This window comes from Tachypleus tridentatus, chromosome 1 (assembly GCF_004210375.1).
Source record: "Tachypleus tridentatus isolate NWPU-2018 chromosome 1, ASM421037v1, whole genome shotgun sequence".
In the NCBI taxonomy this organism is placed as follows: domain Eukaryota; kingdom Metazoa; phylum Arthropoda; class Merostomata; order Xiphosura; family Limulidae; genus Tachypleus; species Tachypleus tridentatus.
The window spans coordinates 75,480,803-75,495,781 of record NC_134825.1 but is presented as its reverse complement, the minus strand read 5'-3'; positions in this window follow the sequence as shown (position 1 = coordinate 75,495,781).

Here is a 14,979-nt window from a genome sequence, read left to right as displayed (position 1 = left end):
TTGGTTCGATGAATATTATTTTTAATTAAGAGCCTGAAGAACTTGAACAAGTTTCCGTATAAGTGACATCAATTGTGCGCCTTATTTAAAGAGCACTCAGTTGAACTCAGTACTTAATAATTAATTACTGGCAGGAGTGGATAAAATACCGAAGCACGGTAGAGAAACGATATTAAATTTAATTAGCATTTGAAAAAATCAGCTATCGCGTATCAACATATTAAGCTCAATAGGCATATTTGTATTTATTTACTTTTATACACACTACATTATTTGCGTTTTCAAAAATAGATTACTTTCCTAAAATCTTCCCGTCCAGTTGGAGTTTCAAAAATATATCCGTTGTGTAAAAACTGAACCGAGCATTATGTTTGGACAGGTGGTTAAGGTATTCAACTCGCAATCTGAAGGTCGCTGGTTCGAATCCCCGTCACACCAAACATGCTCACCCTTTCAGCCGTGGGACGTTATAATGTTACAATCAATCCCACTAATCGCTGTTAAAAAACTAGCCCAAAAGTTGGCAGTGGGTGATGATGACTAGCTGTCTTCACTCTAGTCTTACACTGCTTAAATTAAGATCGGATAACGGAAATAGTCTTCGTGCAGCTTTGCACGAAATTCAAAACAAACGAACAAACCGTTATATATGGAAGTATCATAAAAAAAACGTAGTCAACAAACAAACAAATTTTAAGAGGTTCCAATTTCTGACGTTCTACACACCATTTAGCAATGTCAGAAGTTGTATCGTCTTTCTTGAAACAAATACTACTTGTTTATACACATGTAGAGTAGTCAACTAATAAATACCTAGTATCGATAAAACATTCAGAACACGATGTATGGTGATACGGGAGGTGCTTTCCACGTTTACCACGATATGGACAACTGCATTAGCGCAAGGTTACTAAAAAAAAATCAAAGCCTTTAGAAACTATTAATCTCTCATTAGCCTACCAAGAATGTTTCAAAGTTCGGGACAGAACGAATGACCATCATGCTGAAATGTACCAAACTTGTCAGTTCAAACGAGAGCGTGAGTTTATTCAGCTTGACAGCGTGTTCGAGAATTGAAAGTGTATTACAAAAACTAATAACAACATGTGTTTCCACCCAACTAGTGAGTTGCATTGGCATTGCTCAAAACTACAGTCTTAAAGTGATTGCAGAGTGAACGTCGTTTCTTCACGTGAATATCTGCTTCACATTTGCGTGAATGAATTTCAGATATTTTAATCCAGTGTATAGTTACTGTCTTTACAGCAGTAAATGTTACACACCTTGATATTTCATTTAATATTAGGAAAATGTAACGTTATTTATGAAAAGTCTTCCTGGGACAGTATTTGTCCACATAATTCGGCATCATAAATCCGCGACATTTCATCATTCCTTTCACATCTAAGTGTGTATGCACTGAAAATTATAAATAAATATATTTACAGAATACTTTTTGTAAGGATGACCAATGAATAACATGTACGCAACAGTGCACGGATAATATTCTTTGTAAGATATGTCAGGAAACTAAAAATAAAATCGTTGCAGGAATTTATTTTTTAAAAGAAAGGTGGCCAGAGTTACTATTGTACCCCTTTGTTTCGCTCGCGGTAATTTTATTTGTTTATATTAGTGCTTTATATTATTATATTTTTGTTTGTTTTTGAATTTTGCGCAAAGCTACACGAGGGCTATCTACGCTAGCCGTCCCTAACTTAGCAGTATAAGACTAGAGAGAAGGCAGCTAGTAAACATCACTCACCGCCAACTCTTGGGCTATTCTTTCACCAACGAATAATGGGATTGACCGTCACATTAAAAAGCCCTCACGGCTGAAAGGGCGTGCATGTTTTGTGCGATGGGAATTCAAACCCTCAGATTACGGGTCGAGCGCCTTAATAACGTGGCCATGCCTGGCCTCATTTATAATGTCATATATTCCAAAATTATTTTCAGTCTCATATTTTGTTAGTTTTCGTTGATCCAATGATCTGATTATGTATTACAATGGAGAATTTTTAGATCGAATAAAATATTACATCAATTTTTGGCATGTATCATAAAAACAAAAATGATTGCAGTTAAAAAGTGTGAAAAAGTTATGATACAATTCATATACTTTTCAGCGTTCGTCAGTTTGCTTTAGAACTGGAAATAAAATAGAATAAGCAAATACTTACTGATCAAGACTCTTAGTATTACATGTATGCCTTTGAAAATAAAATTTAAAAAATCAGCTTCTAAGTGGTTGATTACTTACCCTAGTGAAAACTGATCTGTAAACGTTGTCTCATTATTTCCTTAAATGACCATGTTGTATGCTAATTGATCTGTGATTCTGATTAATAGAATATGATTTAAAGTGGTAAAAGTTCCTTGCTTACTGACCATTTTATTAGTCAGTAATATGAACATTTAGTCCCTCTAGGCCTCGCTGGCCACTGGCCTTTAAGAGGAGGAACTCAAGATCAGCCAATAGTTTTATTTGCTCTTCTTATCTCTCTATATGTAATGACTTATTATCTCTTTGTATACATTGCTGTGGTGTATACAGTATTTTTTTTCAAATAAAATACAAATGGGTTGTTATTTATGTCTACAAAAGGTCATAAAAATCATTGGTTAGGCCTAAAAATTGTCTCTTAAACTTAATCATTTTACACAACAAAATAAAAATTAAACTATGTGTTTTATATTTATTAACATAGATAAGTTTTGTTTTGTTACACTGTGTGATATTATACACAGAAGCTAATCCAGGAAAAATGGCTAACCAGACCCCTCTTCCTGCTTAACGTATTGGAATCAACCATTTTGTATTCTTTGAAACATTTTCCGGGAAACCATGACCCAATTACATCAAATAGCCGCTCCACCCCTTAAATAAAATATCGGATCAAATGCTGGTAACAACACAGGCTCACAAATATTACAAACAGCAGAAACAAGGAATATCTTAGCTACTACACTACATATCTTGACTACTGCCCCACACAAAACAATATCTCCATACAGTACATACATGGCCTCCAAGACACCTTAAAACAACCTCTGATAAAAACTTAATTTCATGTACAAACTAATACTTTCTTACGTTTTTCTTATTTCAGCATCGGGTACAGAACAGGTAGAATATTTGGCGTCTGTCCTGTAAAAGTGTGTTTTCTTGAGGCACTCCCCCACACACACACACAGCAAGTTCAAAGGAACTCTTGGGCTTAATGCTCCCAGCCGTAACATTGAACTTGCAGATCCCAGCCATTCCGTGAACGTCATCATGGGAAGTTTGTTGATTGCGTTATCGAACATTCTTAGTTTTGTTTCTTCTCTACAATGTCACTGAGGGTCAAGGGGTCGAATCTCCGTCATACCAAACATGCTCACCCTTTCAGTCGTAAGGGCGTTTTAATGTGACAGTCAATCCCACTATTCGTTTGTGAAAGAGTAGCCCAAGAGTTGGCGGTGGGTGGTAATGACTAGCTGCCTTTCCTCTAATTTTACACTGCAAAATTAGAGACGGCTAGCGCAGATAGCTCTTGAGTAGCTTTGCGCGAAATTATGACAAACAAACATTATAAATACGTTTCTAATATGTTTTACTTGAAACAAAAAAATCCTTTAATTATTAAAAACAGTTTTGATAATTTTGTAAAATGCCATCCAATTATGGTTATCGCTGTCCATTTGATGCTGCTAATAAATAGTTTCATATATAAAAATAATGCTCGATACAAATTAAATGTATATTTCATGTTACCCTAAAATAATAGGCAAAAAGAACGCATCATTACGGCTGATGGAAAAAGATTTAAATTCTACCGCTATGTTATCCTTTATTTGTTTAATTTGATGATATGAGCCTGTAATATAAACAAGGCCTTTAAACGACAATGCAAAACTCTATTTACGGACGCTAAGAAAATATATCTAGCATTGTGTAAGTGTGGGAAGTTTCACCAGAAAAATTGTATGTGGATTAAATAAAACCTCATCAACTTGTAGAGACATCTTGCGGAGTAAACTCTAGAGTTTTTAAATAATAAAAAGTACAAACTTATCTTAGAGGTAAAACAAATTAAACATAAAACCTGAAATATCTGATGGAGCAATGAAAACGAAAGAGTGAATATCTATTGTTAGGGGGAAGGAAGAGGCCAAAGGTGTAGGTGTAAAAAAATCAGATACAGTGAATCATTTATTTGATTATTGTTCGCTACTGTAGTTCGTGCACTTCCGATAAGTACAGACACTTTCGACTTAGTCAACCAGAAAAATTAGCTTTTAAAACTGATTACAGTTTAGCATAACAATTGTTATACATACTTCTTCACTTTCATTAAGTTATTAGAATCATTTCAAAAGCTTATAAATTCAATTCACACAAAAACGGTTAAGTTCAAGAAAACTGTTAATGCAAATAACATCTCAGTCGCTACTGTTTCTTTAGTATCCACTGATATTCGGTGAAAGACCTCGTCAACACTGCATATAGCAGATACGTGTGACGCATTACTATAGACTACTTTAATTAGGATGTTTTATCCGTGACCAAAGCAAACAAGACAGTCTTGAATCATTTTGTCTTGAACAGCTTCAGATAATTGAATATAAGTCCAGTTTGACAGTAGATATGGCTTCAGTTCTCATCCTGTGATATATGTATATCATAGCGATATATGTATGTACATATAAACAGATAACAGTAAGTTACATAACACCATAATGATATACATAAGCAGATAATCCATGTGATGTAACACCACAGTGATATGTATAACTAGGCAACGTTATATAACAACACAATGGTGTACATAAACAGATGGCAATATGTTATACAACACCACGACAACATACATAAACAAAAGACAACACGTTACATACTCTATCCCAGGAGCAGGCAAATCCATAGCCAATGGCCACATGTGGCCAGTGGATAGCATAATTGTGGCCAACTCGAGTTTGGGTATCAACTTTTTCCATCATTTATTTTTTTATCGCAAATTTGGTAATCAGCAACTGCACTACCTCACGTCATCGCTAATGTCGCGCGCTTCATCACTGCTCCAGACTCCGCCCATTCTATAACGTCAGTCTGGTTTATATGTTTGCAAACATATTGTTTTGTGCAACTTTCAAGTGTTTAAATATATTTTGTTTTTAATCCTATGATAAGGATAAGTGGATAATTCGAAAACGAAAGAATCCTCATAATGGTGAACACTTAGAAAATAAAGATAATTTAATTGATTCTGGCATTACTGTCGAAAAGACAATGGCGCGTGACTGGAAAAAACGTGAAATGTTTGTTTGTTTTCTTTAATTTTGCGCAAAGCTGCACAAAGGCTATCTGTGCTAGCCGCCCCTAATTTAGCAGTGGAAGACTAGAAGGAAGGCAGCTAGTCATCACCACCCACCGCCAACTCTTGGGCTATTCTTTTACCAACGAACAACCAGATAAAATTAACGATGAATTAGACAAAATAAAACAATACTTCATCAACATCAATAAGTTTCCTCCACAAACCGTAGAAAACATTATACGCACACACCTAGACAGAAAGCAAAATCAACCAACTAAAGTAAATATATCTCACGAATCGAAAAAACCACGAAACCATAAACTGCTGTATACCATATATTCCTGACATCAGCAAACAAATAACCAACATTTGGCAAAAATTAGTAACAAAATATGACATTCCAGTTAATACCAAATTTATTCAAAAACCAGGCACAAAACTGAGGTCTATACTATGTAAAAACTACACTGACAAACACCACACAAACATTATTTATAAAATACAATGTGATAACTGCCACGACTTCTATATTGGGAGAAACAAGTAGAAAAATGGAAACCAGATTCAAAGAACATAAAAAAGTCACCTTCACACGTTTTCGAACACTGCAAGTCAAATAAACACAACCATAGAAAACACTCAAATACTAAATAAAGAAACAAACATAAACAAACGCAAAATTAAAGAAGCCTTACTTATACAACAACTTAAACCCAAAATAAACCAATATAAAGGAACGCCTTTATACCTATATTAATATAATAAAATAAATAAAATTATATATTCAAACATCTAATACCGCCCTCTACATTTCGACACTCAGTTGTACAACCCCTTTCAAACATGTGGTCTGCTTCCGGTCAGTTACCTCTTTCTTTGTGAACCTGACGATGACCGAAGGAGGTCGAAACGTTGTTCGCTCTTCTATGTAAAATATTTTATCAACCCAAACGAGCCGGTTTTGCATATAAATTGATTGTAGTCATTGAAACTCTGTTGGAGAATTATGATTCAAAAATAAAATAAGATATTCTTCCAAAGCTAAATAATTTGCAATTAAGTCGAAGAACAATTGTTCGCAGAATACTAAAGCGAAAGACATAAAAATAAGTTGCTTGAACAAATAAAAAACTGTTTGTATTTTTCTTTAGCACTAGATGAGTCAACAGGTGTTAGTGATGCTGCACAGTTGATATTTTTGGTTCGATATGTAACTTCAGATCTTCAAGTGAGGGAAGAAATGCTTGGACTTTGTGGAATACGAGATCGAATATGTGGAAAAAACATCTTTTAAAAAATTCTTGAAATATCAAAAAATTCAATCTGGATTTAAGAAAACTGACTTCTGTCACAACAGACGATGCTCCCGCCATGACTTGGAGGAAATTGTGATTTGTTTCTCTTTTGAAGCAGCATTTAATTGAAAATAATGTGAAGTCCACGCTGCCATTTTTCCATTGCATTTTGCATCAGGAAAATGTACATGCTCTGATGTCTAAAAGTGATGAATTGAAAAATTTGATAGACATTGTTGTAAAAATTGTGAATTATAGTAGAAGTGGAAGTTTGTTGAGTCTTTGAAGAAAAGCAGTGACTGTACTTTTGATGATGTTACTGATTTTGCAAATGTTAGATGGTTAAGTAGAGAAATAGTCTTGGAACGATTTACTTCCTTATTTCCTCAAATAAAAGATTATCTTGTTGAAAAAGGTAAGATTGAAAATTTCCCTGAAATCGAAACTTTGTCATGGTAGTGTGATTTGCACTTTCTGTGACATGATAGCTCACTTAAATAATTTGAACACGAAGCTTCAGGGAAGAGATAAAATAAGCGAGCAATCACAGTCTATTCATGAATTTCAATTAAAGCTAAACCTCCTTGCGGAACAAGCACAAAAGAATGATTTGACACATTCTGCAAAGTTGAAATTTTACAAGAAAATAATAAAGACTATGATTTCTCTGATGCTAAAGATGATCTCTATGTAAACTGGATCAAAAATCTATCTCAAAAATTTGAATCATGTTTCTTCGAATTTAAAAATTTGAAATTGATGTTTGAATATTTGAAAGATCCATTTCAATTTGACTTAGGAAATTTCAGTAAGTACATCTTTTTTGTTTTGGGTAAGTGTGAATTTGAAAACGAGATGCTTACCCTGCAAAGTGTAGAATACATAAAAGGTAAACAAAAATGTTCTATCAGAGAGATGTGGCTCACTTTTCTGATAAATGAGATACTTCCAAATTTAAAAATAGCAATTTTAAAATTATTTTCCATGTTTCGATCCACATGGTTGTGTGAGTCAACATTTTGTTCGCTAGATTTTCTCAAGTCTCGATGCAGATCTCGACTTACTGACATAAATTTAAAGGCAGAGCTAAGATGCTCATTGAGCACAGATATTAAACCAAATTTCACGAAACTTGTTGAAGAAAACCCCCACCAATTTTCACATTGAACGTTGGTTGATATGCAATTATTTTGATTAAACTAGCATCTTTCAATTTTTTTTTTTTGAATAGTGTGGCCAACGTTGTTTTCATTAGGCACAGTTGTGACCACTATGAAAAATATGTTGCCCACCCCTGGTCTGTCCTAATGCTGTCTCTCGTTTGCATAAATTTCATGTTTTTTTACAACTCATATTGTATTAAAGCGAAATATATTCAATTAAAAATGTATGCATATCTAATGGAAACCTATAATAAAAATAACGTTTCTGGGGTAATATTGTTATGCGCTACAACTTTTTTCTTTACACATTTTACCCCCAAGTGATAGTTTCGGTAAAAACATTTGACTGACCTTATTACCATGACATCAGGTTGGATAACAAACAGTTCCCAATATGCCAACATATCTCAGTATTTCACCCCTATTTCAGAACAATAAAGAAAATCAGGACTTTTGATTTACCTAGTATATGCAAAATGCTTGTAAAGAAAATCAAACACTTAAAATCTATTACATCTGTAAAGGTAGTTGGTCTGGGGTTGGGTGGGAAGTGGGCAATATTTCTCTAATCAGATGCTGAGATTTATTGAAGTAAGTTTGAACATTACACGGCTGTTTGGTGATTTACGTAAAATACGTGTGTGGACTAATGAACACTGTCCAGAACTGATGATAACTGCACGTGATATGCTAATTGAGAATGATGGGAAACACACAGAAGCATCTTTTGAAACGGTTTTGAAATACCCTCTATCATATCTAAAATATTCTTAATATAATTTCTGATTCTCATTCCGTAAAGCATGCAGTTTTTAAAGATATCCATAATACATGAGATGTATAATGAGTTATTCGTTTCGTTAAACTTGCGTTTCGCTTTGCCACAACGTTGAAGAGAAAGTTACAAAGCTATAATGTCTGTGACCATTTCGGTTTAGTTTTCTTAGCTTTATTTATACCAAAGCTATTTTTATGTACTTATGCACCTTTACCCTTTTCTGTCGGCTGAAGATCTCACCCAATGATATACGAATATTTACCAAGGAAATAATAAGAATATCAATAAATATACAGGGTGTCCCAAAAACATGTATACACACTTTGAATGATTATAATTCAGTAAAACTTTCTTTTTTTACAGGTGAAACTGATTTGAAGTAATGGCAGAAGCAAGACTAAAATTTGAGAAAACGAAATTTATCTTAAAATGGTACTGGAAGTGCGAGAACGTAGCTGAAGTGCAAAGACGGTTTAGAAGGGAGTTTCAAACAAATCCACCAACGCGACTCACCATTACTCGCATCAGAGATAAGTTTGAAACAAATGTAACTGTTCAAAACGTCTATAAAGGGCGTTCTGAAAGACCGCGACCGTCAATCAGTCTCACACGAGAAGCAGAGCTGTTAGAAAGTCTCCATCGATCCCCAAGAAAATCTGTTCGGCAAACAACCTGTGAGACAGGAATCCCAAAATCGAGCGTCCATCGCATGTTAAAGCACGTTCATTGGAAAAGTTTTATTCCGGCATTAGTCCACGCCCTCAATGAAGATGATCCTGACCGAAGAGATGAATTTTGTGAGTGGTACCTGGAAAAATCTGCAGAGGATACATAGTTTCCAAACAAGATTTCTGGAGCCATTTCTGGAGCCACATTGAAGTTAAATGGCTCAGTTAATCGCCACAATTGCACCTACTGGGCACCTCAGAACCCGCATGTTACGGTTGAATGCCACGTAAACTTACCAGGAGTTATAATTTGGTGTGGATTATCAGCGTGGTACGTGATGGACCATTCTTTTTCCAAAACACAGTCACTGGTCTCGTTTATCTGAACTTGCTGGAAGAATCTATCGTGCCACGCATTCGAGAGCAATTTGGAGATGAGGAGTTTTATTTCTAGCAAGATGGAGCACCTTCCCAATACCATCGTAATGTGAGAGCCTATCTTGACGAAAATTTGCCGAACGGATGCATTGGGCGAAGAGGTAGAACTGAATTTCCCCCACGTTCACCAGACCTCACACCTCTGGACTTTTTTTTATGGGGATAGTCAAAGATAAGGTTTATAGCAAAAAACCTGCAACAATCAATGAGCTGAGAGCAGCAATTGAAAGAGAATGCACCAAAATACCAAATGAAATGATTCGTGAAGTTTACAATTCCATCTGTCCGCGTTATCAGTAATGCTTGAATCAGAACGGTCATCATTTCGAACACCTGCGGTAACTCAAAAGATTCTACACTTCTCTTCTTAAACTTGGATCATAAAACCTAGATATATCTTAATTAACATTGTATTTATAGTCATTCAAAATGTGTATACATTTTTTGGGACACCCTGTATTTAGAACTACTATAAGTTAACCCAATGTACCGACTTGCTCCTTCATCATCCCCAATTATTTCTATAGCCATGCCAAAGAGGCTCGTACCTGAAAACAAACCCTATGAAGACATCTGTCCGAAATACACAATTTCAAACATGGCGCCCCACGGATCCGATGAAAGACAAGGAACAGGTTAAGGTCTCCTCCTATATTTTATTATTTCTGTGTGACTTTCTTAGCACATTTTAGCTCTCACTTACTAGGGATGGGTGGGTAAGGGAAGTTGGATAAGAGCGTCTTGTAGGCTTTCCCGTTGTATCTCATTTTTTATTGGTCATCTGCATTGTTGTATAATGTCAGAGTATGTGTGTTTGTGTCTTTTCCTTATAGCAAAACCACATCCGGCTATCTGCTAAGCCCACCGAGGAGAATCGAATCCCTGATTTTAGCGTTGTAAATCCATAGACTTATCGCTGTACAAGCGGAGGCATAATGTCAGAATAACTGTTTATTATGTTTTAGCCATGTGTGTATCAGTACATACTGTCAGAAAAACAATTTATATTATTATTATTTAGTCATGTTGTAACGAATTAAAATTAACAGTTAGTTTATTAAACTTTGACAACTATAGAAATTCCAAATAAAAATGTTAAACAATTGGAATATAAAGTTTATAGGTTAGCAAAAACATAGTTATTAAACAAGCGTCTGGCCAAAATTTGATACTAACGTTAGTGAACAATACAACATATTTAAATATAATGATGTTAATAATCATTTCAATAAACAAAGAAATTATGGAAAAGAACCAGAGTGGGCCTGGCATGGCCTAGCGCGTTGAGGCGTGCGCTTCGTAATCTGAGGGTCGCGAGTTCGCGCCCGATCCGCGCCAAACATGCTCGCCCTCCCAGCCGTGGGGGCGTTATAATGTGACGGTCAATCCCACTTTTCGTTGGTAAAAGAGTAGCCCAAGAGTTGGTGGTGGGTGGTGATGACTAACTGCCTTCCCTCTAGTCTTACACTGCTAAATTAGGGACGGCTAGCACAGATAGCCCTCGAGTAGCTTTGTGCGAAATTCCAAAACAAACAAAGAACCAGAGAAAAAACAAACAAACTTAATTCCAATAAATTCCAATATTACGAATTTCAACAACATCGAGCAGCAATCAACAATAACTTGTTTTAACTAATCTCGTGAACTAACTTGTTTAAGCTTAAGACAGCGTTTTTATCTAATGGTTGGATCACGATATTACATCTCATGTGACCAGCTAATTTACATAATCTTTCACAATATTAATGCCTGCCAGTGGCTCAGCGGTATGTCCGCGGACTTACAACACTAAAATTCTGGTTTCGATACCCGTGGTGGGCAGAGCACAGATAGCCCATTGTGTAGCTATGTGCTTAATTCAAAACAACAACTTTCACAATATTAATATCTGTACGTCACCGCTAAGTGAACTTGTGTCAGTTTCACAATACATACACACTGAAATTCAACGTCCTTTAGCAAGAAGATGATTAAGTTTCTTAATATAACTTAAACATTCATAGTTGAACTAAAAGATAGAAGGAATAATATATGAACAGTAAACAAACCATAATAAGATAAAAGTAGAATTCGCTATCTTACAATGTATGCCATTGTCAGCACATACTGTCAGAAGAACAGTGTGTGTTGTTTTTGATGTTACGTGTCAGTATGTACTGTTATAAGAACAATATACATCTTTATTTTTGTTAGTCACGTGTATCAATATAAAATTCTTACCCCAACAGCAGCACTTACATTCTAACAGTTTTTCCATGTCTTTCAACCCACTATATAGAACAGTATATTACATATTTACAAATTGTATTTGCTTCAGTAAAGTATAAATAACAAAAATTAAATTTTAGTTCTCCACACTGACGATACCTGCATTCCAACATTGCGACTCGTAATCCGAGGGTCGCGGGTTCGCGCCCGCGTCGCGCTAAACATGCTCGCCCTCCCAGCCATGGGGGTGTATAATGTGACGGTCAATTCCACTATTCGTTGGTAAAGAGTAGCCCAAGAGTTGGCGGTGGGTGGTGATGACTAGCTGCCTTTCCTCTAGTCTTACACTGCTAAATTAGGGACGGCTAGCACAGATAGCCCTCGAGTAGCTTTGTGCGAAATTCCCAAACAAACAAACAAAAGCATTCCAACACACATTCAATATCGCTCGTTATTTCATTTTATTAGTGGAGACTGAGTAATATTAAAAGTAAGAACGTGCTAGGAGTTCGTGTTTGATAATAGATAAACCAGAAGGTATGACTGTGTTAAGTGAAAAATATAGGGATGATATATGCTGTAATAATTCCTCGTGCGCTGAACATGGAAAGCTTAGAGAAAATCTAATCAAGATTCCAAAGCTGAAATAACTTAAAATTATAATATTTCACACTATCAATTTTATTTTCCTGTAATTCAAAGTGGACACATCACGAATGTTCACGCACATTTCAGTTATCTTTCTTATCTTACAAACAAGTCCTATCATTCCGCACGAAATGTTGTCATTATTATGTTAGACGTGGTATGAAGCACCTCAAGAGTGCCTGCTAACGCCTTGTATGTCTTTGGGCGAACAACATTAATGATATAAAGAGAGATGGGGTGAAGAAAAGCCTTCTATTTGCTCTCTGTATTACGAATTAGGTTGAATAGCGACGTTTTCAGCGAAAGTTATGAGAGCCCAAGGCCTCAAAAATGGTAGAATCGGTTCCAATACAATAAAAATAAACCAATCAATACACTTATATATCTCTCACGTTTAAGGTTAATTAGGCACGTGTAAGAAGTCTTTCAGCGAATATTTAATTAGAAATAAGCTACAGATGTACACACACAGGATATATATATAAATATGTAATATTTATATACCTATATTTCTAGATCACCGTACGTTGGAAAGAAAATCTGAACTTTTTATCGCTAATAAAGTAAAACAACCTAAAGCAATGCTAAGAAACTGTCGAGAAATTACGAACAAAATTAGGGAAGTTTCAGAAGTGATTAAAAATAAAATAGAGCTTCCATGTGGAACTGAAATAGAAACTGTGAATAAAAAAATGAAATAAATGTTTGAATTCGTTAACAGAAGCTCGAGGCACTAATTAACAAAAAAAGCACGAAATGTTTTGTCAGGTCGAATAAACTAGAACAACGGGATTGGCTGTCAACGGTCATGATGCTACTTCAGTTGCAAAAGCAAAGCACGACCAGTGGCTTATCGAAACCGTGGATTTTCACGAAACTCAGCCCAGCACGATACCACCAAGTCATGTCCGACCCTTGAAAGGAATGCTTATCAGTGTAGAACTTCATTTTAATAAATTGTAATACTATATTATACACTACTTTAGGAATTACATAGCTTGTTTGTTTGGTTTGGTTTGAAATTCGCGCAAAGCTACTCGAGAGCTATCTGCGCTAGCCGTCCCTAATTTTGCAGGTAAGACTAGAGGGAAGACAACTAGTCATCACCATCCACTGCCAACTCTTGGGCTATTCTTTTACTAATGAATAATGGGATTGACCGTCACGTTATAACGCCCCCACCTGGCCATGCCGGGCCGAAATAACATAGAAAAAATACAGTATTGTAATTGACAGATTGTTAATGATTATATATAATACGTTTACATGCTTGAGTTAGTTTTAGTATATTAAACACAGAACTCTTGTCCCTCTTTGGGACAGCGATAAGTCTTCAGATTTACAACGCTAAAATGAGGGGTTCGATTCCACTCGAAGGACACAGCAGATAGACCGATGTGGCTTTGCTATAAAAAAAAAACACACACAGACAACTCTTAGGCTAACGCCTTGTAATCCCTTTTAGTTATTTGAAATAGTCCTTAAAATGTTCACTTATTCATATAGTAATAAGAGAAGTAATTTTTAATACGTTCTTGTACACTAATTAACAATAGGCATAAAGTATGACAGCTTTAACTTGATATATCTTCAACGACTAAGAGCAACGAATTTGTTATCACAACTAGTTTTTAATTACTTAACATGGTCCTTTTTCGTGGCTTCCTGTCATATGTTTTTTTTTTGAGAAGAATATGTAAAGAACGGCTTTCTAAATCTTCGTAATATTGGGTTGTCACTCGTGCTGTAGTTATTATAAGTTTCACGTGCGCCTTCGACGGATGAACTTTTATCTCTGCTCTGCAGGAAAAACAGAACAGAATACACTCACACACACACATACAAACTTTGTTTTATTGTTTATTCATTCAAGTGTAACAAACAAGTCATTCCCATGTGAGATATATACACTTATTAACTTAGTTTTATTTAAGGATACGAAAAACAACAATTTTATATTTATCCAAATAACTTTTATTCCTTACTATTGTCCAACTAGTAATAAAAAATTATATCGAATATTACGCTCTTTGTTTGTTTGTTTCTACTTTACAAAAAGGTGTTTCAACTGCATTCAAGAGTACCTGGAAATGCCAGAAGTATTTAACGAAGTGTTGTTTTCTTGCCCACCTACGATACAGATCGTCCAGCCTTACAACAAAAATATTTATTCTGTATGTCTGAAAAAGTTAACCTAAAACAGTATTTACAATTCCTTTTGATAATTCACATTGAAAACGTATACAACTGTTACAGACAATATTTAAAGCAAGGCACGAGAAATGAAACATAATGAATTAGCTTGAATATTTTGCACTAAGAAATTCTGAGAAAGACGATTTTTTAATCATATTCTACAATATTTATAAGAAACGTTGTGTAAATCACTAAATATATTTTGCTTTATTCAATATAATATTTCTAATTTCAGTTAATTTTGTTGGATTATCCCACGGATACGAGCTATGCAACTAACGG